The sequence below is a fragment of the Stegodyphus dumicola genome, chromosome 7 (genome assembly GCF_044657685.1).
Source record: "Stegodyphus dumicola isolate Sdum_Otavi_A_Nest chromosome 7, ASM4465768v1".
In the NCBI taxonomy this organism is placed as follows: Eukaryota; Metazoa; Arthropoda; class Arachnida; order Araneae; family Eresidae; genus Stegodyphus; species Stegodyphus dumicola.
In genome coordinates this window covers 135,551,903-135,578,650 of record NC_140774.1, presented here as the reverse complement: position 1 = coordinate 135,578,650, position 26,748 = coordinate 135,551,903, and the positions used below count along the sequence as shown (strand labels likewise).

The following is a 26,748-nucleotide window of genomic DNA, read 5'->3' as shown; positions in this document are numbered from 1 at the left end:
AAAAAAAAAGAAAGAAAGAAAAGAGAAGGAAAACTTAACTTAAATGGTTCAGTGTAATAAAATCTATAAAGACTTTATATTTTTAATAAACGTGCACATAGAAAATTTCAAATACACTCAAAAAATCCTTTTGCGACTACAGTATTTTAAATTGTTGCATACAATACGTCTGCATGCATATAACAGCATTCGAAACCTGTTAAACATTTGCATATCTTCTTTTGTAATAAAAAATTATGGGATTTTCATAAAAATTGCAATCTGATCCTGCAATATCCAACTTAATAGCTAATATGAGTTTAAACTGAAGGCATTCTGTACCATTTAAATTAAACATGGCCATAAAAATTTTAACTTAAATGACATACGGTGCATTTAAATGATGTGTATAAGCATAAAAACTTTTTATTAACAGGGAAATTTATTATTTTCATATTTATATGAAGCTAATGATCGTTATAACGTCATTTCGCATTTTTAGAAAATATATTTGAGTATCAACGGTATATGAAATGTAAACCAAATAATTCAATTGAAAATAAAATTCAAAATAAAAATTGCACAATGTTATGGAAATAATGTTTAAAAAATATTATTCGTTTGTTCTATATTGCACGCTAGACGTAATTAACGTCAAAAAAAATTGAATGTGATTTTAAGAGTGATGATGTGCGTTCTACTTTAGTTAGCATTATTTCGATATTTTGAAACTGTAACGTATCATGGAAAAATGTTCGCTGAATTACAATTTTATTTATTACCTGGTCTTTGGATACCTTGCAGATTGCCGTGTAGAGTCATATATGATGATGGAAAACATGGAAGGTAAAACATAGTCGAACACATGCATGAATTTTTCAGGAAAACACAGAAACTCGTTATATCTTGTTATGCTCATAGCAGGCATGAATTGCACTATTTATTTATTCGTAAAAGGCAGGGATTTTTAATTTTATTTTTTGCATCTATGTACCGCGAAAAATTCTGATAGTCATGTACAATTCACGCTGAAAACAATCTGCGAAACTAGTTGAGAAATGAGAACTGAAAGCTGTAGTCTCAAATTCCGAGCATTCGTAACTTAATACATTCTTAGGAATGGACAGTCTTCATCAGTTATTTAGCCACTCCATCACCGAGAACTTTGCTGTGAGTGCGACCGATCTTCTGCCGTGAGAAAGGGAAAAGTTTCGTCGCAGTTTTGATGGAGAACACTCCGAGGGACTCTCACCTCTCTTTCCTAGCCAGCAAAACACTCGAAAAGACTTCCGACTCGTCAGTCTTATAAATGCTTCTTTAGAACTGGTAAGTAAGAACTTAAAAATATAATATATATTTTAAAATATTTTAAAGAAAAATTTAAAAGAAATTCCATACGTTTCTGTGAGTCATCTAGTTAAATAAATTGCAGTGTTTAGATTTTATTTATCTCTTACGATCTGGTCTAATACTTATTTTCATTGCAATAAAGTTAATAAAATAATTCAGCAGAAAGGTTTGCACTTAGAAATCGCAATTTACAGGAAGAAAGTGCCGCATTTGAAGAGTTCTTTTACTATGCTTCTATTCTATTGGGCTATGGAAAACAACGTAATTTTGAAAATTGTTGATGCACAAAATATATTTCATAAGTAACTTCAATTTTTAATTTCAGAATAATAGGGTGAAGGGTAATAAATTAGGGGATAATCTAAACATAGTATAGAAATTGCAATTTAAAAGAGAAACCCCGTTAAGGGGCCCTATGATCCAGCTTGCGAGGACTACCAAAATTACTTAAACCGACCCTAACGATATGATATGTTTTACCTAATTGTGGAGAACAGTTTTTCCTGCTATTCTGTTTACATTATAAGATTTTTTCGCCATTCTTTCCGCATACCATTGTAGTGTAACTGCAAGCACGCTAATACGTATTCGGAGGATTCGGAATTCGAATCCTGGTGAGAGTACTGCGGATTTCTTGTTTCGTGAGTTCTAAAAAGCTTTACAAGGGGCGCCCGAAATAAAAGATGGTAGACAACAATTCGTCACTACCAGGATTTTTCGACTGAGCCACCTCATACCTAGTCACCCTTAAAACAGAAAGTATATAAGACTTCTTTTCCTCACGTGTTTCATGTTTCCTGGATCGATTTAACCTAATGATGCTACGATACCGTAACTGATCCTGCTATTCTGTTACTTATATAATCGACTCAAAAATAGTAACCAATGACACAAATAACAGGATCATGTTCCGAAAATGTAAAGCAGGCGTTATTCACGGTGGTGTCAGTAACGTTTTACAAGAACGCTCTGAATTATGCCTATCTGTTACACCTTTTATCCGTATAATCGCACGTCAATTACCGGTATTAACAGTTTCCATTACATGTAAAGACAGTATAAAAGTGTCTCATAGACGGTATAGTGGTTAGGGAAGCCTACTACGATACCGAAGGTTCCGGGTTCGAATCTCGGAGAAGACATGAACGTTTGTAAATGTATAGTGTCGGTGCGGCATGGCGGCACTCTAAATATGCGGCGACCCGAAAGTCATTTCGTGGGGATTGGTGGAAGGGGAGAGGAGTGGGATATCCCCGGGATGCTCTCTCTCAAAATTTGGGGTGGAAAATAGAAGTCCAACCTCTCTTCGGAATAAGCTCTGGCAACCATTGTTCCATGTAATATGGACACGACAACAACAACAAAGTATAAAAGTTTACGTAGTAGAGCACATTAAAACGTGTCACATGGACAGTGTATGTTCATGAAGGGTATCTTTTTTTATATGTTTAAGTATGATATTCATAAATGTCTCTTAAGAATAGTTTAATATATATAAATCAAATACGTATGTGCATTTATGGATTCTTTGAAATACTAATGTTACTTTAAATATCATTATGATGTAATAAATAAAGATGTATGCTTTTTAATATTTCACAATGCATTTAAAAAGAAAGCTAAGAAAAAGGATGCTTTCTCGTGAAGCATTCAGATGCAGAATTCAGAAACACGCACGAACATGCCCAATAAATAAATAAATTAAATTAAACTAGGAAAAGGACACTCTAATATTTCTGTGTTAATGGATTTAAATTTCAACCAACTTTTGTTTACTATCAGATATAAAATATTTCATCATAGTCGTGCTATGGTACGTTGATTTTTCTATGATAATTTTTCTAAAATTATAAAAACATTTGTTGATGTCGACGAGAATACGAAAATATGTTGGTTTTCTGCCATAATTATCTGAATAAATTTTGAAATTAAAGTAACTTTTGCAATGTGTGGAACTTACATCACTTGCAAGGAAAGCTGCTAGTTAAATTCTAGACTTAATGAAAAATTTTAAAATTAACACCTCCGTTTTTGATTAACTATTAAACTATTACCGTATAAAACACTATAAAAGCCAAAAAGTCTCTGTGAATGTGTTGTAAATTGTAAAGTGCCTAGTAAAACATTTTTAATTTTTGGTCGATGGATTAATCAAAACAAAATGTTTTTTGTACGTTTACTTTTTTATCATCTCACTTGACTTATGGATCTGCACACAGTAGACTTTAGGCTGGAGCTCTTTCCGCTTCTCCATATGTTGTCCCCATGGAGGTAGGAAGTAAGACTTTCCTACCTAACCAATCAAATCCTGAAATTACTGACGTCCGGCTGACTCTGACCTCAGTCATTCTTAAAGAAGAACGATTCGAAAGACCGGGATTTGAGGTCATCAAGAACACCGCTAAAATTATTCCAGATCGAAGGGAAGTATTGATGTCTTTGTTTTATCCGCTCTACTAAAAGTGTAAGTATGCATATTTTCACATTTTTAATCGTATTTTTAATAATGAAAGTTTGATAAAATTGTTTTGTATATGTCTAAAATCTTCCAAATGCTATAATCATGTTGATCTCAAACTTATAACTGCCAACTCAAGTTTTCAACTCAGTCCCAGTTTTTCATCACATCTCCAAGTAAATTACCAAATCTCGAGATTTTAAAGTCTCGAAATTTAAATCTTTACTAAAGAAAATTTTTCCCATGAAAAAAAAAGAAATTTATCAAAATAATGAAATTTTTAATTAGGCGAATTGTATTCGTCCACCTGTAATGATTTTCATAATAATTTTTCTTGTTAAACTTTATTCCACAAAACTGTATTTTTTATTAATTTTATTGACCTTAATAAATTTTTCTTATCGGATTTCGTTTAATCTGAGTTGTTTTAATCTGCTGTAGACATCAGTAGATTTTTATGTGAATATTTAGGCAATGTTTAATTAGTTAATTTTCGTGTATAATTTTGTTTACTTTAGTACCTGGCATATTACTAATTTTATCTAGTGTTATTATGTATGTTAATTATTAATTTCACATGCATCGTGTATTTAAAAATACTTTGATAAATAAAAGCTTTGCTTCACTACTGAAGATTTCCTCAGCATAAAAAAGCGAGGAAATAAAAAAAATGAAATTAGTAAAGAGCATAAATTTTAGACTATCTAATAAAATGCTAATGCATCTTACATCAAAATTGAATTACAAGTACTATAGTAACCTGAACCATCATGCATCATAAACTGAATCAAAGCGAGTTTGGAATTTCTTTGAAATGGTATAACCTCGCAGAGTGAAAAACCTTTCATTTTTCTAGAGCAAACCTGTCTTTAAAGAAAATCTCCCGTCTTTTAAGATTTTCCAAGGCTGGAAACTATGATCTGCATGCATATACGATTGTGTTTATGGCTTTAGAAATACAATTTTTATACTATTGAAATGTAGTACTGGTATTTTATGCACGTACTGTTTTCATTAAATTGTAAAGAAAAATTAAAACACTAAGATAATTAGATATCTTATATTTACACAAGCAATGAAATAGACATTTTTTATTATTTAGAGTTAAAAACTGAAATTTTGGCTAGTTTTTTTAACTTTTTGATAACTATTTTAGAGCAGTTTAAGTTCTCCAGCTAAAGCGGCAATAAATAAATAAACAAATAAATAAGTAAAAATTTGAACTTTCAATAAATCACTGGAACTGCACTGGAGCGATGTAAATGAAATATCTTCATCTCACATTGGTCTAAGACATTACGTACCAAGCGAATTTAGTCGTAAACCTAGAATGCTTTAAGAAATACAGAGTTGAAAGGCAACAAAGTTTCATTTATTTCTTTTATACACTAGGCCTGTTGTTATGAGTTCAATTTTACCATCTGCTATGTACAACAACTTTCTTTTACTACATGTGGAAATTTTTAATTTTAATAAAGCCTTCAGATATTGCTTTCTCTAATGATGCATTTGCAGAAAATGATTTAAGAGCTTTTGTTAAACACAGTATTCGATTACATGGAAAAATATTTATTTAATAATTTATTTAATAATGTATAATGTTCTATCTTTGATTCATTTAATAAATGATGTTCAAATATTTGGGCCTCTTGACACTTTTTGTTGAAAACATTTGAACTTTTTGGGGGAACTGAAAAATATGCTTTGTGCTCTTTCAGAACCTTTGCAGCAGCTTGCACGCAGATATGCTTAACAAACACGTTTTGACGAAGAAAAGGAATCAATAAGTGAAATTAGCAAAATATATCGTTTCAACTCTCAGAATTTAAGATATCTGCTGACACTGGTGATAATTGTTGTTTATTTATAGACAAATCAGTTCTAATAATCAAATATCTGTTAGAAAATTCATCGGAAAAAGAAATTGTTTTTTTACAGATTTAATAAACAAAAAGAATTTTAGTCATCCTTTCAGTTCTCTAAATTTAGGTGTCAGTATAATTTCAGAACTATCAATAAATTTAGAATCTACATCAGTGGAATCTGTTAACTGTATATATATGCTAGTGGCATATAGGGATTATTATGTTTGTTATCCATTATGTTTTTAATCAGGTGTACTAACAGAGTTTCCCTCACCTAGAAAATTTTAGACTGCCATGGAAAATACAAAATATATTCAGAAAGTCAGGGAGGAATTTTCCTAGAATGTCAGGAAGGTTGAGTTCGTATAAGACAAGCTTTTTAATGTTGATAATTAACTACATATAAAGTAAGATTGCTTCAATTCAGTCTCAGAACATTTACGGATTTATTTCATTACATTCACAGAAAATGGCATTTAGCGTTGTACATTTGCTAATGACCGATGAAGTGGCTGTCGTCCAAGCAAATGAGTGTCAGATGATAAAAAGGGACATGTAACTGGCCTTCGTATAAAGAAAGAAGTCACATGAAAAGAGCAATTCTGGAACACAGAGAACCAGATACATCCTGAGAGAATTTTTATATTGTTATCCTGAGAGAATATTGTAAGTATTCTACAAATGATTTTTACGTCTGTTTTCCCATATTAATTTAATTGGTAGGAAGTTTTTCGAGAGCATAAAATTGAAATAATGTTTTCTGAATTGAAACATTGAAATTTTAAAAAAATGTTTTGATGCGTAGGAAAATGTATTAAGCATACTTTAATTTTTCTAAACAAATATTATTTGTCCTTATTCTCTCTAATTAATTGTGCTGATATTATATCAGCTTATGTTTTAATAGTTTCGCTCCGAAATAAATCATATCTACATTCTTAATTACGGTTCATAGTAAGACTCTAATATTCAATATACTTTGCTAGTTTGTGAATTTTAATACAACCTCTTTAAAAACTTACCCATATATAAAATAATGGATGCTCAAAGGAAGACTGAACGAGAGATTTTAGCCTGCGGATCCATATAAATGTCAAATTCAATTCCATTTAGTGAAGTCATGAATCAGGCTCCAGAATGTTAACACTGTGTTTAAATTTAATTTAAAAACGCCTATCTATATAGTTTATTTACAAATCTGAATAAAAATATAATTTTCAATAATAAGATTTGAGTTTTCAATAAGAAATGTTAAAGTGATTAACGATTCTAAACAATAAATATGCTGTTGAGTTGAAAGATGAGACTATCTAATGAAAAATGTATGCATTTTTGTAGCTAATTATGCTACAGTTGAATTTAAGTCCAAAAACGGCTTTAAAGACATTGAATTTTAGATTCAGGTTCAGACTTTGAAACACCAAAACAGAAGCGAAAGAGGCCATTAACATTCTGATACATGTATATATTAATATACATGTATTAGAATGTTAATTCTTCGGATGATAAATTAAATACAAAAAGAAACAAAACAGAATTACCTCCTACTAAATTAAATTATAGCTAAATAAAAAGAAATCCCTTTTAATTTTTCCTCATGCGGTAGTAAATTAAATTTTACTACACTTTTTTAAGCTTCTTTACTTAGTTATATTAATTACAGTAGTAGAAGATGTTTTTAATTATTTATTTCAGTTTTTATTTTTTTATAATTAAATCGAAATTATATGTTTAATTCCATTATAATAATTTTGCTTGCTGATTATTTTTTCCTTTATCAAAGTTAAATTTTATTTTGAAATTTTGCATTTTAACAATTTCACATTATGAACGTTTGTCTATTATAAGATTTTTGAATTCTACATTTTTCTTTTTCTTGGTGGCTTGTGCTTTATGTCACTGTACTTTTTCAAGTTCTTTTTACAAAAAGTTTGTACTTTAGTAGTACTTTTATAGTACATTTTACATAAAAAGTTTCTAACTTTCAAATTAACAAAATTTGCTCTTTTCAAAAAAGTGTTTACTTTTTCATATTTTTATATATTGGGTAACTAATTTTGAATCACGTCAAAAATTAACTAGCTATTTAGTCATTTACTTTTATTTTTCAAGAATGTTCATTTCAGAGACACTTAGCGCTGTGTTTAATTCCTCAGCATTAACTTTGCTTATTAGCTATTTTTTCACGATCTAAATTAATGAATCTTTTTTTGAATTTCATAAGTTTACTAAGTCCATATTTTCAAAATTTGGCCAGCTTTGCCTTCTCTGTGGTTTTGAATTCCGCATGTGTCTTTTTTTTTTTTCTTTTTTTTCATGTACATTATGTCATTCCTATTTTCCAAGTTATTAATTTTTAAAAACTTTTTAATTTAAAATTAATAAATATGTTTTCACTTATTCTTCAAAATCTTCTAAAGAAGGCGCGTTAAAAAATACTTCAAAAGGCGAGTCTGGTCTATTTTGTCATTTATGTATTCGATTTTGAGTCACGTCGGAGCAAGTGATATCGTGATAAATACTGATTTCAGATACTTGCAATTTTTATCATTATTTTAATTTGCCTCATCGGTTGCTAAATGTATAACACTAGCGAAGACTGGGAGTTCGTCTTGGCTTCTATTCCAGACGAACGGTTTTGTTGCGTAGTTGGTTTTCGTGGTTTTGCCATGAGTAGCATGAATACGAGCCAGTTTTCCTTAGAAATTCCTCCACGAATTCATTCCCTCCCTTAGGCAGATATCACTTGTACACTTCGTTATATTCGAGTATCCTTAAATAATCATTAAATAATTTTTAAACAGTTTTAAATTTTTTGAAAAATTTTAATTTTGAATTAAGGTTTTGGTCTTTTAATTCAAAGGACTCTTTGCTTACTTGTACTATTCATCCAGATATAATTTGATTTCTCTGTTTATAATTCTATATTCTTTCGGCTGCTTTTTGACAAAGACTGAAGATATTTTTTAATTCTTTAAATTTCATGCGAACTTTGTTTTATTTATGTATTGATTTAATTTTGCTCCAATTTTGTTTTCCATGTTTTTGATTCATTCTTTTGATTTGTGACTTATTGTTACAGAGTTCATCATTTTAGGTTTATATTAACTCCATTTGTTTGAATTCACATGTCTCTCTGTATGTATATATATATGCAAGGAAGAGGAAAGTTTAAAAGCGATTGCTTAAAAGTACATTTGGAAATTAAAATTTTAAAATCAAAAATACCCTCACTTCCAATATTTCACTTAACATGATCTTTGAGGCTAAATCGCGATTTCAAAATACATAAAAATCATATTCTAACCATATTCTAATCATATTCAAAAAAATTTCAATGATTTTTTTCAAGGATTGTATATTTTTCTTCAAGTGAATTTAACTAAATTCAAATAGTGACATTACAGAGCGTGTTAATTTTGTATTTCAATCTCGAAAATGATTGCTTTAAACGGCGACCATTTCGAGAGCATTTTGACATAACTGACGATATATGAAATTGAAGCGCAATTTGTTGGCGACGTTTGGTGCTAAAAACTATTCTTGACCAATAATCTTCTACAAAATTAATTTTAGTAAGTGTTATAATTTGTTTGCTATTTCACTTTTAAACTTTGAAAAACCGTCAGTCATTTCTAGGATATCCCATATTGATTTTTTACTTTATATTTATTAATTATATACATATGTATAGATTTATATATATCCGTCGATCTGTTTTTTTTTTTTATATGTGTTAACTTTTCACATATCACATCGATAAGATTAGTTTTTAGTTCATTCACATGTTTTCCAACATTGATTCTAACAGTTTTATTTCGCGTGTAGGCTGTTTTTTTACCTTTCCATGTTAATATATTTTTAAAAATTACTTCCATGTTAATATTTTAAAAAATACTGCGTTGAACTATTTTATGGAGCCACAGCTCCTGGTAACTTTTTAGCAAGCTCACTAGAAATTTTCTTCCTATTATTTCATATTTTTGCAGCATTTTGCCCAAAAAAATTTTTAAGACCAAATAGGTCTTACGTCAAATTACTTGTTAGCTTTTCAATTTCTATTTCAATATATATATATATATATATATATATATATATATATATTAATATATATGGCATTGCTTATTAAAAGTTTTTTGTGGTTAAAATTTATCAGATATATTTTAGTAGAATCTAATGAGTAAGTATTATGTTGCGCTTCTTGTAGTTGTTCTCCATCACAGGTTTAAAATCATAAGCACTCATTTAATGAATCATGAAATAGCTTTAGCACAACTGTTATATTAATAGATGTAATTGTTGCCCCAAAATTTGGCTACTCGGCTTTCCTGAAGTCTTGCTCTAAAAAAAGAAAAGTCTATAGTAAAATGCTTTATTCAATTTAAAACAAGGGTGCCAAAATTCCTAAATGCATACTTGTAGGAATGAATAGAATTGCATATTAAACGTTTTTCTCACTTACACATTTCTTCATTTACGTTGACAAATTTTCATGACTAAATACTACTTCACTTTTTGTTAAGATTATTTCACGTTTAATTAGATACCTGCGCAAATTTAATACAAATAAAGCACATTTAACAACATATAATGACACAATTCTAACTAATCAATGCACTAATCTCTAATATTAAATTGAATTTACATTGTAATTTGATTTTAAATTAATTGTAAATCTCTCATATTAAATTAAATTTTAATTTGAATGAAACACTAGGATAAAAATTATTCTGATTACTGAAATGTATTCATATATGCAAAATGTAAATAGCAAATAACATTTCAAATCAAATTTCTCAATTTTATATTTATACTTATTATATGTATAATAAATTTAAAAATATTTAGGGAGTCATATTAAGATATTTTTGCTTATGATTCAAAGTTCTATTTAATTTCCTTAACATTCGTATTAAAATACATATATAGTGTGTACATACATACACACACACACACACACACACATATATATATATATATAATGTTGTATGAACATAAATCCATTTAGTGCGAATACAAGTTATTATTACTTGCGCAATTGCTGCAAAGTTAGTTAATAATAATTTATTTCCTAAACAGTATTGATTAATTGATTATATTATCTCCTAAGTTTAATTAAAGTAGAATTATTTTAAAAGTGTGCATCCATACTGGTAAGTTATATTTTGAAAGATGTTTTGAAGTAATTTGAAAGCAAAATGTTAATAATGTTTTAACGGGGACTGGAGTTAAATCATCACGAAGAATAATAATACAATTGTAAAAGTAAAAATTAAAACATGTAATTATTGTCATTGATCGGAAATTAGTTGACTTTTCAAGGGGAACAAACCAACTCCCGTTCAATGATCAATAATTGATAAAAATACGTAAATATGAAAGTGTTTCGTCTTTACTCGAGTTATAAGTTAAAGCCAAACCGGCAATTCTAGTCAGGCCAAATATTTCCGCGAATAGTTGTTACTCAAAGAACTGATTCTCATGAAGCATTTTAGTCAATTCAATTTGGAGTAAAAATCAATTACTGTAGAGAAATCTTGTAAAACTCGAGTAATCGTCCCCGACACTATCATCTTTATGTATTTGAGTACTATATTATTTGTAGAAATTAAACATTGGAAATTGTCATTATGAAATCGAAATCAAAGTAAAGTTGAAATAAGCATAGAAGATTATAAAAAAGATAGATAATGCAAACTTTGCAAAAACAAATCAAAGAGAACATAAAAATAATATAAAAATAAAATAGAAAATAATATAAATAAGATCAGTGAATGTACATGAAGATATAAAGGCCAGAAAGGTATTAAGTAACTTACATTCTTTCTAGTGGGGGAGTTGGCAGTGTGTTCTCTTCGTGTCTGACTCAGAAGTGTAGGGTGTCCGAAAATTCTTAGCGGCAGTAGGGGCTTTGAATTATATCAGTCGGTAAGACTTGGGTGAAGAAATTTATGGTAGTGGGTGGGACTTGGAATTCTTGAGGGATGTATTTAGTGGAGTTCTTATCTGAGAGAGACCGTCTGTTAAGATTTTTTTAAAAATACTAGTGAATGGAAATTAATTAATTTCTGGCTAATTGTCGTGTCACAATGATTAAGAATTTAAGAAAGGAAAAAGGCATTTTCGCTATCCAAGAGCTAGTAGACAGTCTAAAGGCAGGAAATAGGCCCATTTTTTTAGTAACAGTATAGTAACAGTATATGTCTGAAGACAATTAGCTTTTTACAATATATACAATTGAGTAATTACACTATATACAAATCTTTCAACTGACAGTCATCCAACTTATACCGCCTTCTCAGGATTAGGAATAAATTATCATATCCCTATCAGTTAAATGATTTAGAGTGAGTATTTAACGCCTGCTCTTTTAAGGCAATGGTTGATAAATTGAAAGGGAATTAGATTATTTTTGAGAATTTTGATAAGGATCAAAATTTCGCGTTGTAAATCTATTGTATCTGTGCATATAGTTTTAATTCGTTGTATTTGATTAATTATAGTATTGTTAATTACTTTTTTGGATATGTTGGAGTTCCAATTTATTAATTTGTTAGTATTGAAATTGAAGTTTCTTGTTTTGTCAAAAAGTAAAATTTTTTTGTAGTTAATGATTTGAAGATCTAGAAAGTCTATGCTATTTTGTGAATTATTAGTTTTATTAAGTTTAAGACAATTCGGATAAATGTCGGAGTTTTCAATTTTACCAAAATTATTAATTGTAATAAGGTCATCAATAAATCTGTAGGTGTGTTTGTAGTAATTTAACTCTTGTGGTTGTAGATTGTTTTGGAAGTTAAATTCTTTGACAAATAAAAAGATATTACAGATCGAGGTGCTGGAATGTAAGCCCATTGGCAATCCTCTGACTTGTTTAAAAAGTTGATTTTGAAACTTGATGTAGTTATGAAAAAGTGTGCATTTTAGGTAGGTTTTCCATTTGTCAAGAGACATGATATTGAGTATATTAGGGAAAAGTTTTGGTAGATCAAGTAGACTGGTATAGATTTCTTCTAGAGGAAGTGAGGTATATAAGTTTTCAAAATCATAGCAGTTAATGTTTTGGATGTTAATGGTATGAATGGTATTAATGACAGGAGTGTTATTATGAATGATCCAGCAATAGTTATGATTAGTGTTACAATCATTGAAAATAAATTTACAGATTTTATTAAGTTGAATTGAAAAATAATAGTCTATATTTTTCTTGTAATTATTAGTTCCATTAGCTATAAATCTAAATTTTAATGGTGTTTTATGGAATTTGGGAATCGCATAAAGATTAGTAAATCTGTTGTAGTTTGCATTGAAAGTAATATTGAGATTCTTATGAAAAGTTTTAATCCTGTTTATTATAGATGTTTCTGTAAGGTTAGCTGATTGATAAGTAGTTGCGTTGAGAAGTTCTTTATGAATAATCTCAGTGTAGAATTGTTTTCATATAATGCTAAAGTTATTAGTTGCTTTATCTATTTTTGTAATAGTAAAAAGCTGTTTTAATTTACTAATATCAGATGTAAGTTGCGACCAGTTCAGTGTACTTTTAAATTTGAGGTGACTGATTTCTGTGGATATGCGTTGAAGAATTTTAGCTTTCCATTTTAAGAAGGTATCTATGGGAAAATTCAGTTGATAGCTTGCTTTAACTATAAATTCGTTGATGTTGTTTTCGAAAGTCTTGTAACAGTAATTTGTAGTTATGTTTCTGACTGGTCTAAATTTTGTACCATAACTCATTAGTGTTTTTAGTTGATGGTTTTGTATGATATTCAGGTTGCCAGTAATTATGTGCTGGTGATGAGAATCTACGTAATTGCTGTAAATTGGTGTCTTACAATGTCATTCTGCAGTTTCATCTATTTCATGGTGGTTAGTAAGCAAGTTGCTTAAGGTCCTTTGATATTTAAATGCAATCATTGGTATAGTGTCAACTGCGGGGAAGTAATCTTTACAATCTCTGATGATTCTTGAGAAATGAATATTGTCAAACTGCGGATGCAGAAAATTGACTTTAAAATAAATTTTGCGTTGAGTGAGACTATTAGAGAGTCTGAAAAGACTAAAATCAAGAATCATGTCTTTAATGATTTGTATGTCGTCGTAGCTTTCTTGAATGAATTTTTTTTTAGTTTGATATGGAATTTATTAGTACAGGAGTGTAACCAGTTGAGAAGTTTCTTGGGAAAACAGTCTGAGTCAAAAAAAAAACATTTCAATTGTTTTTTCAATGCAAGTGTATCCAAAGTGGATAAAAATCTCGCATTATTTTTTATTTTGCTTCCTCTTTTTCCTCTCTGCGTTTTGATGCTGTAGAGTTTAAATTGGCTGAAAATAGACTTCTTAGAAGTATCTCTATGACTTTGTATATAAGTGTTAAGTCCATATGGATAAAGTGAACGTTGTTTTAGTATATAGAGAGATTCCTGAAAAATTCGTGTTTTGTGATTGGGTATTATATCTAGTATCTGAAGTTGAATAGAGTTGAAGTCATGGTGTTTAAAGTGTTCTAATTCTGCTGTATTAAGTTGTGATGGTGTACTTATTTTAATGTTATTTTTTTGTGCGTTGAATTTTTTTATTTGAGCTCCATGGTTATTGATTCGAAAGTTAAGATTGTTTTTAGTCTGTCCTATATATTTAATATGTCAAGTACCGCATGTAATCATGTAAATACAGTTAAATGTTTTTCATAGAAATTGTTTTTTGGGTTTACCTGTAGCAGGCATGGCGTTAAATTTTCAAGTTTGTCATCTAGTGGAATGACATTTAGTGATTTCAATATGAGTTAAACTAGCAAGATATAAAAGTAAGGAGGCTGCTAACCTTCAATACAGTAAAGTTTTTGTATAAGAACTTTAAAACTTAAAAAGGTTGGAGATAATATATAAAGTGGGTACATTAGGTAAGAGATAAATAGCGCTAATAGCTGCTATTTAGCATATCAAATGTTGTATGAACTTAAATCCATTTAGTGCGAATACAAGTTATTATTACTTGCGCAATTGCTGCAAAGTTAGTTAATAATAATTTATTTCCTAAACAGTATTGATTAATTGATTATATTATCTCCTAAGTTTAATTAAAGTAGAATTATTTTAAAAGTGTGCATCCATACTGGTAAGTTATATTTTGAAAGATGTTTTGAAGTAATTTGAAAGCAAAATGTTAATAATGTTTTAACGGGGACTGGAGTTAAATCATCACGAAGAATAATAATACAATTGTAAAAGTAAAAATTAAAACATGTAATTATTGTCATTGATCGGAAATTAGTTGACTTTTCAAGGGGAACAAACCAACTCCCGTTCAATGATCAATAATTGATAAAAATACGTAAATATGAAAGTGTTTCGTCTTTACTCGAGTTATAAGTTAAAGCCAAACCGGTAATTCTAGTCAGGCCAAATATTTCCGCGAATAGTTGTTACTCAAAGAACTGATTCTCATGAAGCATTTTAGTCAATTCAATTTGGAGTAAAAATCAATTACTGTAGAGAAATCTTGTAAAACTCGAGTAATCGTCCCCGAAACTATCATCTTTATGTATTTGAGTACTATATTATTTGTAGAAATTAAACATTGGAAATTGTCATTATGAAATCGAAATCAAAGTAAAGTTGAAATAAGCATAGAAGATTATAAAAAAGATAGATAATGCAAACTTTGCAAAAACAAATCAAAGAGAACATAAAAATAATATAAAAATAAAATAGAAAATAATATAAATAAGATCAGTGAATGTACATGAAGATATAAAGGCCAGAAAGGTATTAAGTAACTTACATTCTTTCTAGTGGGGGAGTTGGCAGTGTGTTCTCTTCGTGTCTGACTCAGAAGTGTAGGGTGTCCGAAAATTCTTAGCGGCAGTAGGGGCTTTGAATTATATCAGTCGGTAAGACTTGGGTGAAGAAATTTATGGTAGTGGGTGGGACTTGGAATTCTTGAGGGATGTATTTTGTGGAGTTCTTATCTGAGAGAGACCGTCTGTTAAGATTTTTTTAAAAATACTAGTGAATGGAAATTAATTAATTTCTGGCTAATTGTCGTGTCGCAATGATTAAGAATTTAAGAAAGGAAAAAGGCATTTTCGCTATCCAAGAGCTAGTAGACAGTCTAAAGGCAGGAAATAGGCCCATTTTTTTAGTAACAGTATAGTAACAGTATATGTCTGAAGACAATTAGCTTTTTACAATATATACAATTGAGTAATTACACTATATACAAATCTTTCAACTGACAGTCATCCAACTTATACCGCCTTCTCAGGTTTAGGAATAAATTATCATATCCCTATCAGTTAAATGATTTAGAGTGAGTATTTAACGCCTGCTCTTTTAAGGCAATGGTTGATAAATTGAAAGGGAATTAGATTATTTTTGAGAATTTTGATAAGGATCAAAATTTCGCGTTGTAAATCTATTGTATCTGTGCATATAGTTTTAATTCGTTGTATTTGATTAATTATAGTATTGTTAATTACTTTTTTGGATATGTTGGAGTTCCAATTTATTAATTTGTTAGTATTGAAATTGAAGTTTCTTGTTTTGTCAAAAAGTAAAATTTTTTTGTAGTTAATGATTTGAAGATCTAGAAAGTCTATGCTATTTTGTGAATTATTAGTTTTATTAAGTTTAAGACAATTCGGATAAATGTCGGAGTTTTCAATTTTACCAAAATTATTAATTGTAATAAGGTCATCAATAAATCTGTAGGTGTGTTTGTAGTAATTTAACTCTTGTGGTTGTAGATTGTTTTGGAAGTTAAATTCTTTGACAAATAAAAAGATATTACAGATCGAGGTGCTGGAATGTAAGCCCATTGGCAATCCTCTGACTTGTTTAAAAAGTTGATTTTGAAACTTGATGTAGTTATGAAAAAGTGTGCATTTTAGGTAGGTTTTCCATTTGTCAAGAGACATGATATTGAGTATATTAGGGAAAAGTTTTGGTAGATCAAGTAGACTGGTATAGATTTCTTCTAGAGGAAGTGAGGTATATAAGTTTTCAAAATCATAGCAGTTAATGTTTTGGATGTTAATGGTATGAATGGTATTAATGACAGGAGTGTTATTATGAATGATCCAGCAATAGTTATGATTAGTGTTACAATCATTGAAAATAAATTTACAGATTTTATTAAGTTGAATTGAAAAATAATAGTCTATATTTTTCTTGTAATTATTAGTTCCATTAGCTATAAATCTAAATTTTAATGGTGTTTTATGGAATTTGGGAATCGCATAAAGATTAGTAAATCTGTTGTAGTTTGCATTGAAAGTAATATTGAGATTCTTATGAAAAGTTTTAATCCTGTTTATTATAGATGTTTCTGTAAGGTTAGCTGATTGATAAGTAGTTGCGTTGAGAAGTTCTTTATGAATAATCTCAGTGTAGAATTGTTTTCATATAATGCTAAAGTTATTAGTTGCTTTATCTATTTTTGTAATAGTAAAAAGCTGTTTTAATTTACTAATATCAGATGTAAGTTGCGACCAGTTCAGTGTACTTTTAAATTTGAGGTGACTGATTTCTGTGGATATGCGTTGAAGAATTTTAGCTTTCCATTTTAAGAAGGTATCTATGGGAAAATTCAGTTGATAGCTTGCTTTAACTATAAATTCGTTGATGTTGTTTTCGAAAGTCTTGTAACAGTAATTTGTAGTCATGTTTCTGACTGGTCTAAATTTTGTACCATAACTCATTAGTGTTTTTAGTTGATGGTTTTGTATGATATTCAGGTTGCCAGTAATTATGTGCTGGTGATGAGAATCTACGTAATTGCTGTAAATTGGTGTCTTACAATGTCATTCTGCAGTTTCATCTATTTCATGGTGGTTAGTAAGCAAGTTGCTTAAGGTCCTTTGATATTTAAATGCAATCATTGGTATAGTGTCAACTGCGGGGAAGTAATCTTTACAATCTCTGATGATTCTTGAGAAATGAATATTGTCAAACTGCGGATGCAGAAAATTGACTTTAAAATAAATTTTGCGTTGAGTGAGACTATTAGAGAGTCTGAAAAGACTAAAATCAAGAATCATGTCTTTAATGATTTGTATGTCGTCGTAGCTTTCTTGAATGAATTTTTTTTTAGTTTGATATGGAATTTATTAGTACAGGAGTGTAACCAGTTGAGAAGTTTCTTGGGAAAACAGTCTGAGTCAAAAAAAAAACATTTCAATTGTTTTTTCAATGCAAGTGTATCCAAAGTGGATAAAAATCTCGCATTATTTTTTATTTTGCTTCCTCTTTTTCCTCTCTGCGTTTTGATGCTGTAGAGTTTAAATTGGCTGAAAATAGACTTCTTAGAAGTATCTCTATGACTTTGTATATAAGTGTTAAGTCCATATGGATAAAGTGAACGTTGTTTTAGTATATAGAGAGATTCCTGAAAAATTCGTGTTTTGTGATTGGGTATTATATCTAGTATCTGAAGTTGAATAGAGTTGAAGTCATGGTGTTTAAAGTGTTCTAATTCTGCTGTATTAAGTTGTGATGGTGTACTTATTTTAATGTTATTTTTTTGTGCGTTGAATTTTTTTATTTGAGCTCCATGGTTATTGATTCGAAAGTTAAGATTGTTTTTAGTCTGTCCTATATATTTAATATGTCAAGTACCGCATGTAATCATGTAAATACAGTTAAATGTTTTTCATAGAAATTGTTTTTTGGGTTTACCTGTAGCAGGCATGGCGTTAAATTTTCAAGTTTGTCATCTAGTGGAATGACATTTAGTGATTTCAATATGAGTTAAACTAGCAAGATATAAAAGTAAGGAGGCTGCTAACCTTCAATACAGTAAAGTTTTTGTATAAGAACTTTAAAACTTAAAAAGGTTGGAGATAATATATAAAGTGGGTACATTAGGTAAGAGATAAATAGCGCTAATAGCTGCTATTTAGCATATCAAATGTTGTATGAACTTAAATCCATTTAGTGCGAATACAAGTTATTATTACTTGCGCAATTGCTGCAAAGTTAGTTAATAATAATTTATTTCCTAAACAGTATTGATTAATTGATTATATTATCTCCTAAGTTTAATTAAAGTAGAATTATTTTAAAAGTGTGCATCCATACTGGTAAGTTATATTTTGAAAGATGTTTTGAAGTAATTTGAAAGCAAAATGTTAATAATGTTTTAACGGGGACTGGAGTTAAATCATCACGAAGAATAATAATACAATTGTAAAAGTAAAAATTAAAACATGTAATTATTGTCATTGATCGGAAATTAGTTGACTTTTCAAGGGGAACAAACCAACTCCCGTTCAATGATCAATAATTGATAAAAATACGTAAATATGAAAGTGTTTCGTCTTTACTCGAGTTATAAGTTAAAGCCAAACCGGCAATTCTAGTCAGGCCAAATATTTCCGCGAATAGTTGTTACTCAAAGAACTGATTCTCATGAAGCATTTTAGTCAATTCAATTTGGAGTAAAAATCAATTACTGTAGAGAAATCTTGTAAAACTCGAGTAATCGTCCCCGAAACTATCATCTTTATGTATTTGAGTACTATATTATTTGTAGAAATTAAACATTGGAAATTGTCATTATGAAATCGAAATCAAAGTAAAGTTGAAATAAGCATAGAAGATTATAAAAAAGATAGATAATGCAAACTTTGCAAAAACAAATCAAAGAGAACATAAAAATAATATAAAAATAAAATAGAAAATAATATAAATAAGATCAGTGAATGTACATGAAGATATAAAGGCCAGAAAGGTATTAAGTAACTTACATTCTTTCTAGTGGGGGAGTTGGCAGTGTGTTCTCTTCGTGTCTGACTCAGAAGTGTAGGGTGTCCGAAAATTCTTAGCGGCAGTAGGGGCTTTGAATTATATCAGTCGGTAAGACTTGGGTGAAGAAATTTATGGTAGTGGGTGGGACTTGGAATTCTTGAGGGATGTATTTTGTGGAGTTCTTATCTGAGAGAGACCGTCTGTTAAGATTTTTTTAAAAATACTAGTGAATGGAAATTAATTAATTTCTGGCTAATTGTCGTGTCGCAATGATTAAGAATTTAAGAAAGGAAAAAGGCATTTTCGCTATCCAAGAGCTAGTAGACAGTCTAAAGTCAGGAAATAGGCCCATTTTTTTAGTAACAGTATAGTAACAGTATATGTCTGAAGACAATTAGCTTTTTACAATATATATAATTGAGTAATTACACTATATACAAATCTTTCAACTGACAGTCATCCAACTTATACCGCCTTCTCAGGTTTAGGAATAAATTATCATATCCCTATCAGTTAAATGATTTAGAGTGAGTATTTAACGCCTGCTCTTTTAAGGCAATGGTTGATAAATTGAAAGGGAATTAGATTATTTTTGAGAATTTTGATAAGGATCAAAATTTCGCATTGTAAATCTATTGTATCTGTGCATATAGTTTTAATTCGTTGTATTTGATTAATTATAGTATTGTTAATTACTTTTTTGGATATGTTGGAGTTCCAATTTATTAATTTGTTAGTATTGAAATTGAAGTTTCTTGTTTTGTCAAAAAGTAAAATTTTTTTGTAGTTAATGATTTGAAGATCTAGAAAGTCTATGCTATTTTGTGAATTATTAGTTTTATTAAGTTTAAGACAATTCGGATAAATGTCGGAGTTTTCAATTTTACCAAAATTATTAATTGTAATAAGGTCATCAATAAATCTGTAGGTGTGTTTGTAGTAATTTAACTCTTGTGGTTGTAGATTTTTTTGGAAGTTAAATTCTTTGACAAATAAAAAGATATTACAGATCGAGGTGCTGGAATGTAAGCCCATTGGCAATCCTCTGACTTGTTTAAAAAGTTGATTTTGAAACTTGATGTAGTTATGAAAAAGTGTGCATTTTAGGTAGGTTTTCCATTTGTCAAGAGTCATGATATTGAGTATATTAGGGAAAAGTTTTGGTAGATCAAGTAGACTGGTATAGATTTCTTCTAGAGGAAGTGAGGTATATAAGTTTTCAAAATCATAGCAGTTAATGTTTTGGATGTTAATGGTATGAATGGTATTAATGACAGGAGTGTTATTATGAATGATCCAGCAATAGTTATGATTAGTGTTACAATCATTGAAAATAAATTTACAGATTTTATTAAGTTGAATTGAAAAATAATAGTCTATATTTTTCTTGTAATTATTAGTTCCATTAGCTATAAATCTAAATTTTAATGGTGTTTTATGGAATTTGGGAATCGCATAAAGATTAGTAAATCTGTTGTAGTTTGCATTGAAAGTAATATTGAGATTCTTATGAAAAGTTTTAATCCTGTTTATTATAGATGTTTCTGTAAGGTTAGCTGATTGATAAGTAGTTGCGTTGAGAAGTTCTTTATGAATAATCTCAGTGTAGAATTGTTTTCATATAATGCTAAAGTTATTAGTTGCTTTATCTATTTTTGTAATAGTAAAAAGCTGTTTTAATTTACTAATATCAGATGTAAGTTGCGACCAGTTCAGTGTACTTTTAAATTTGAGGTGACTGATTTCTGTGGATATGCGTTGAAGAATTTTAGCTTTCCATTTTAAGAAGGTATCTATGGGAAAATTCAGTTGATAGCTTGCTTTAACTATAAATTCGTTGATGTTGTTTTCGAAAGTCTTGTAACAGTAATTTGTAGTCATGTTTCTGACTGGTCTAAATTTTGTACCATAACTCATTAGTGTTTTTAGTTGATGGTTTTGTATGATATTCAGGTTGCCAGTAATTATGTGCTGGTGATGAGAATCTACGTAATTGCTGTAAATTGGTGTCTTACAATGTCATTCTGCAGTTTCATCTATTTCATGGTGCAGCATCGCTTTTATTAAAGTTTGAGAAAATTTATTATTTCTTGATTATTTAGTTTTAAAAATATATTTTTTTAAAATTCTTTTAGGTGCTTTCAAAGAAAATCGGGCCACCAGAGAGGTACCTTGCAATATTATTGAAAATATTATAAAAGACTGGTTGAAAAGTGTTTCATTTAGAGAAAAGTATCATAAACAAAAAGGAAAATGTATAACAGAAGGAAGTTTGTAAACAATGGAATAAAAAATTTGTGTATTAGCTTGTACGAAAATACTGTAATTAAAGTTATTAATTGTTCAGTTTGTTTCCTAACTTTCATGAAGACTTGGATTGGTAGAGGATACTTAGCTTAAGCAAATATTGTATCTTATACATTGTATTACTGAATATGAAAATAATTAGTTCATTGAATTTGAATGTTTGATTCTAGAAGAGAAATTTATTACATGAATATGCAATATGGAAATTAATTTCATTACATTTCCTTTAACACTTTTAATTTTGCTTTAAAATTTTATGAAATAATATAAAACTATCAGTTTATAGATTTTGGGAATTTAATGCATTCCTAGTAGCTGAATTAAATTAAAACCTTTTGCAATAAATGCTTCAAATTTTAAATTATGACAATAATTATATTTTAACTGAAAATTGCTTGTTAAGAACCTTATCCATTGACTGGACCATCCACTGAACTAATTTTATAAATCAAATTTATGGCAAAATAATGAATTTGTGAAAGATATATGTCATTTTATTTGTTTATTAACTTTCAAAATACGCCTTCTAACTTTATAAAAAAATTACATGGACAGAAGTAATTTTAACAGAGAACTGTTTAGTACAGTTAAATTGCTTGTAAACAGAACACAAGAAAAAATATTTATTATTTTTAAAATTTGCATACCTTTAAATGCAAACTTTTAAATTTATTTTAATGACAAGAAATATCTAAGCATTCACTTTAAATTCCCATCATCCTGATGCTTTTAGTCTACTGCAATGACAAAAATACTCTAGACAGCAGTAGTCTCATATAAAGTTTAAGTACAGTTATTAAACTAGCATATCAGAGCTTTATTAGTGTTGAAAGAAAACAATTTGTTTTTAATTTACTGCAAAAAAGTACCGAAGATTATATTTAATAAGAAATAATTATTTCGTCCAGAATATAATACAATCTTCAATTAAAATAGTTTGGTGTATATGACAAGGTTTGTATCAACAAGGTTTCAGAATTTTGAAAATTGCAATGATTCTGGCCATATATTAAAAATCGTGATTTGCAGTCTGATTCCTTTTCCTTCCAGTGAGAACAATAACTTAATTTCTTGGTTAATTTATTAAACTTAAAATACATTTCTATCATTAGAACTGTAACAAATCTTGTTTTTATATGTAGTTAATAAGAATGGTGTGTAAAACTTCTATGGGAATATAAGGTCTAGATAATATTGCATTGGAGGAATTGCATGTAAATGTAGAGAAAAAGTGTAAAGTTTAATTAATAAATGGCATGTATGTAATGAACTAAGAGAATAGAAAAAAAATAGAATTTGAATTTTGATGCACATGTAAAGCATCACATATATTTGTAAATGTAACATTTCAGGCTCAACTCCTCAAACAGATGATGTCTTTTCCAGAAAATTGCAATGTTCTCTTCCGTTAAAGAAATGTAAATTATTATATGAATTCACTATTTGGAAACTAAGTTTCGCATTAGACGCAAGTATTACAAACACAAATATTTCATGTACTGTTGTCCTTCAGAGACTGTACATATAGACCGGATTCAGAACGTTCTAGTTAGACGTAACTCAAAACGTTCTAGTTAAACGTGATTCGGAACGTTCTTTGCATGTTATACAGAAGTGTTAACAGTACAAGTATTTGACGTGGTATTGCTCGTCATAAACCTTTAATCTATAGACGACATTCAGAACGTCTGCCCAAACGTTAAGAGAACGTTCTGCTAGCACGTTATAGAAACTTTCAAAGAACGTTCTAGGAACGTTATATAAAATTATTACTAGTACCACATTTTGACGTTCTATTGTCCATTAATGAACTACATCTTACAGAGGTAATTCAGAACGTTTTGCCTGGACGTTAAAGAAACGTTCTGCTAGAACGTTGAAGGAACGTTCTGTTAGAAGGTAACGGAGCTTCCATATAACGTTCAAGGGACGTTTTATAAAATTGTTAGTAACACCATTTTTTGACGTTCTAACTACCCGTTATTGAACTGTAGCATACTGACGTGATTCACCACGTTCTGCCTGAACGTTAAAGGAACGTTCTGTTAGAACGTTAGAAGAGCATTCATAGAACGTTATAAAAAAGTGATAGTAGTACCACGTTTGACGTACTACTGTCCGTTATTGAACTGCAATACATAGACGTGGTTCAGAACGTTCAGGTAAAACGTGCCAAAAACGTTGTACTAGAACGTTAATGACACGTTGCATGAAAGTGTTACAAACACAAGTATTTGACGTGTTATTGCCCGTCTTAGAACTGTAACATGTAGACGGCATTTTGAACGTTCTGCTTGAACGTTCCCGACACGTTGGTGAAGCACTTGATCTGAACGTTCTTGTGCTAGTTGGGGTGTGCCTCAAATTGATAAAATAGTACACATATAATAAATTATGACCATTAACTTAATAAAATGCTTATTTTTTTAAAAAAATTAATTAATATTAAAATTTAAAAAAAACTGTATTTTATTTACTTATTTATTTTTCCTCATGTGTTCTCGCCTTGTTTTAGATTTATGATTTTATCTGATAGTGTTTTCTGAGTATATGAATATGTTGGATACCGCAATAGATGATGTTACTTAAGTTAATGTATAATTTTGCATGATATTATATGTAGCTTGATCTTATGTGTCTTCTGTTACTGTGTCTCAAGGTAGAGGCAAACATTATTTCCCATGTTAAAAAATAAAAGTTTAACTTAAAAATTTTTTAAATTTAGTTTCCCTGTTATAGCATAAGTTAGCTTCTAAACTAGACTTATACTTTATGTGACTGGACCCCCAATATTTATATTTTATTATTAATTTTCCCCCATCTTCACATCTATTCAGCTTTACAAAACGCACTCATTACACACAATTATTGTAATTTTACACAAATTTTTCTGCTCAGAGAACTAAGAAAGTTTTTGCTTTTTAGCGTTTTTCTGAAATCGTCTGTCTCCTTGTTGTTGTAGTACATTCATGCTAAATTCCTTTTATAGATTTCTAGTAACTTCTCCACATCTTCATTGATTACTTCTTAGCCTACCGTTTTGCCTAGAGGCACTAGATCACAGATGGTAAAAACATTCCCTATGTATCAAATTGTTCAAAATCTCTTCCATTCTGCCTATAGGATACCTTCTGTTACCTCGTGCTACTTGTATTTTAATGATAGTGTGCTTGCGTTGTAGTATATGTGTTGTATCTGCGCTCGCATTGTCACTACGGATATTTTAAAATGTTAATAAAGATGTGAATCTGTTCTAACTACGTTTCCATATTCATTTCGTAAAAAAAAAAAAAAAAAAAATTCTGAAAGGTTTCAGATTTTAAATTACGTCCAAAGGGGCGTTTTTTTAACATTTTGTCTGTTTCTTTATTTATTAAATATTACGTTCTTCGCACTTAAAACATAAAATTCAGTTCAAGAACAATATCGCAAAATAGTTTTAAATTGAACATATCTTTAGAATTTCCGATACACAGTTCCGCGCGCTGGAGATAAAAAGGTCTTTCCCCCCCCCGTAGAGTGTTGCCATTGCTCGCTTTGAAATTCTTGAGTTTGTTACTCAAAAATTCGTTAAAGTTTTACAAAATATGAAAACGATAATAAAACAAATTCCAAATTTCAAATTTGGGCTTCCACTTGCTCATATTCGCAGTAGGATTACGTCATTCAAAAATTAGATTGTACCATTGTTTTATCACAATTAATAGGAGAATTATACATACGTTTGTGCATTTTTTTCCTTATTTAATTTCTTCAAATATAATGCAGGGCTCTAACATTTGATGGCAACAATTTGAAAAGTGAAACGAACATTTATAGTGAGCCAACGCAAAATCGCAAAACGAAAACAATAGTCCTTCAGGGACAAAGCCCCTTCGGACTAAAAAAAACACCGTAGTATTTTAAACTCGGTGAAGTGGATTTTTTATTTTCTCAGGGCCATTTTGCTATGTATTGGTAACCGTTTGAAAGGACTCTTTCGAATTAAAGATAAACAATGGATATGACACAACAACGGATTCTTCGGCGATTGTTCACAGTTGAAGCAAATAGTTGGGATAAAACAGAACTGAAAGCAAGATTTTAAGCATTAAAAATAAAATATGAAAAGATTAAAATTCGGCCGATGCTATTCGCACCAACATTAACCACGCATGCCTATTGAGTTGTCGGATCCGTCATTTGAACCCAATCGAAAAGAACGGATTCTACGTACGCGAAATGCCTAAGTGTTGTAGTGAATCTTTTTTTTTAAAAAGGCGGGTTACTACCTTGGCGTACTTCATCATTTTTTAAGCGTTGGCGACATTCAAAAGTTTAGAAAAGAAAATGGTTTCCCTTTCTTCTAAATTTTAAAAGAAGCAACACATTTCCTTTTATTAAAGTATATATAAAAAAGGGCAGATTTTTATGTTCACAACGTTTATCGTTTTCCTGAAGGGTTGGAATAGTTTAAATTGGGAAGGGGGGACAAAATCTTGTTTGCATTTTTTATACTTCTTAGAATACATTTAGCTTCAAAGAAGTGTTTTGCCCAATCAAGACTTTAATTCATTCCTCTTTAAAAATTGTGTGAGGAAAGATAATAAAAATTAGACAGAGGATTTCTGTGTAGAAAATTTAGACATGAAATAAGTTAAAAGCGATTGCATCAACTATTAAATTAAATTGAAACAAATAATGGGATGTAATTTAAAAGACAGAAATAATTTAATGTAAGATATTTAGATTTAAAAATTTGCACACACAAATGATTTATCAGATTTTATAAGGTTTTATTTCATAAATAACTTTCATTTTGAAATATACACATATGTGGATACTGAAAAAGTGATGAATATATAAGAATATTGTAATGTTTATTAAGTTTTCTTATTTAATAATAAATTCTGACAGTCCTATGCTATAAGAGTAGGTAGGGTCTAATTTTGCATAAAAATTTTTCAGTTAAATAAAAGAATTTAAGTAATTTCTGTAGCCTTTTTGTCAAGACATTAAAGATTTTTTAACTAATTACACGTCCTCGCTTGCAATTAGAACT

General features: G+C 29.4%; 1 long non-coding RNA gene across 1 annotated transcript; it reads left to right on the top strand.

Annotated features, from left to right (window-relative positions):
* Positions 1–3,482: 3,482 nt before the first annotated feature.
* On the top strand, positions 3,483–22,355 carry LOC146996353 (uncharacterized). Its single transcript, XR_015041910.1, has 3 exons — positions 3,483–3,793; positions 6,119–6,318; positions 21,536–22,355. It is a non-coding gene; the product is annotated as an uncharacterized LOC146996353 (long non-coding RNA).
* The last annotated feature ends 4,393 nt before the right edge of the window (positions 22,356–26,748 follow it).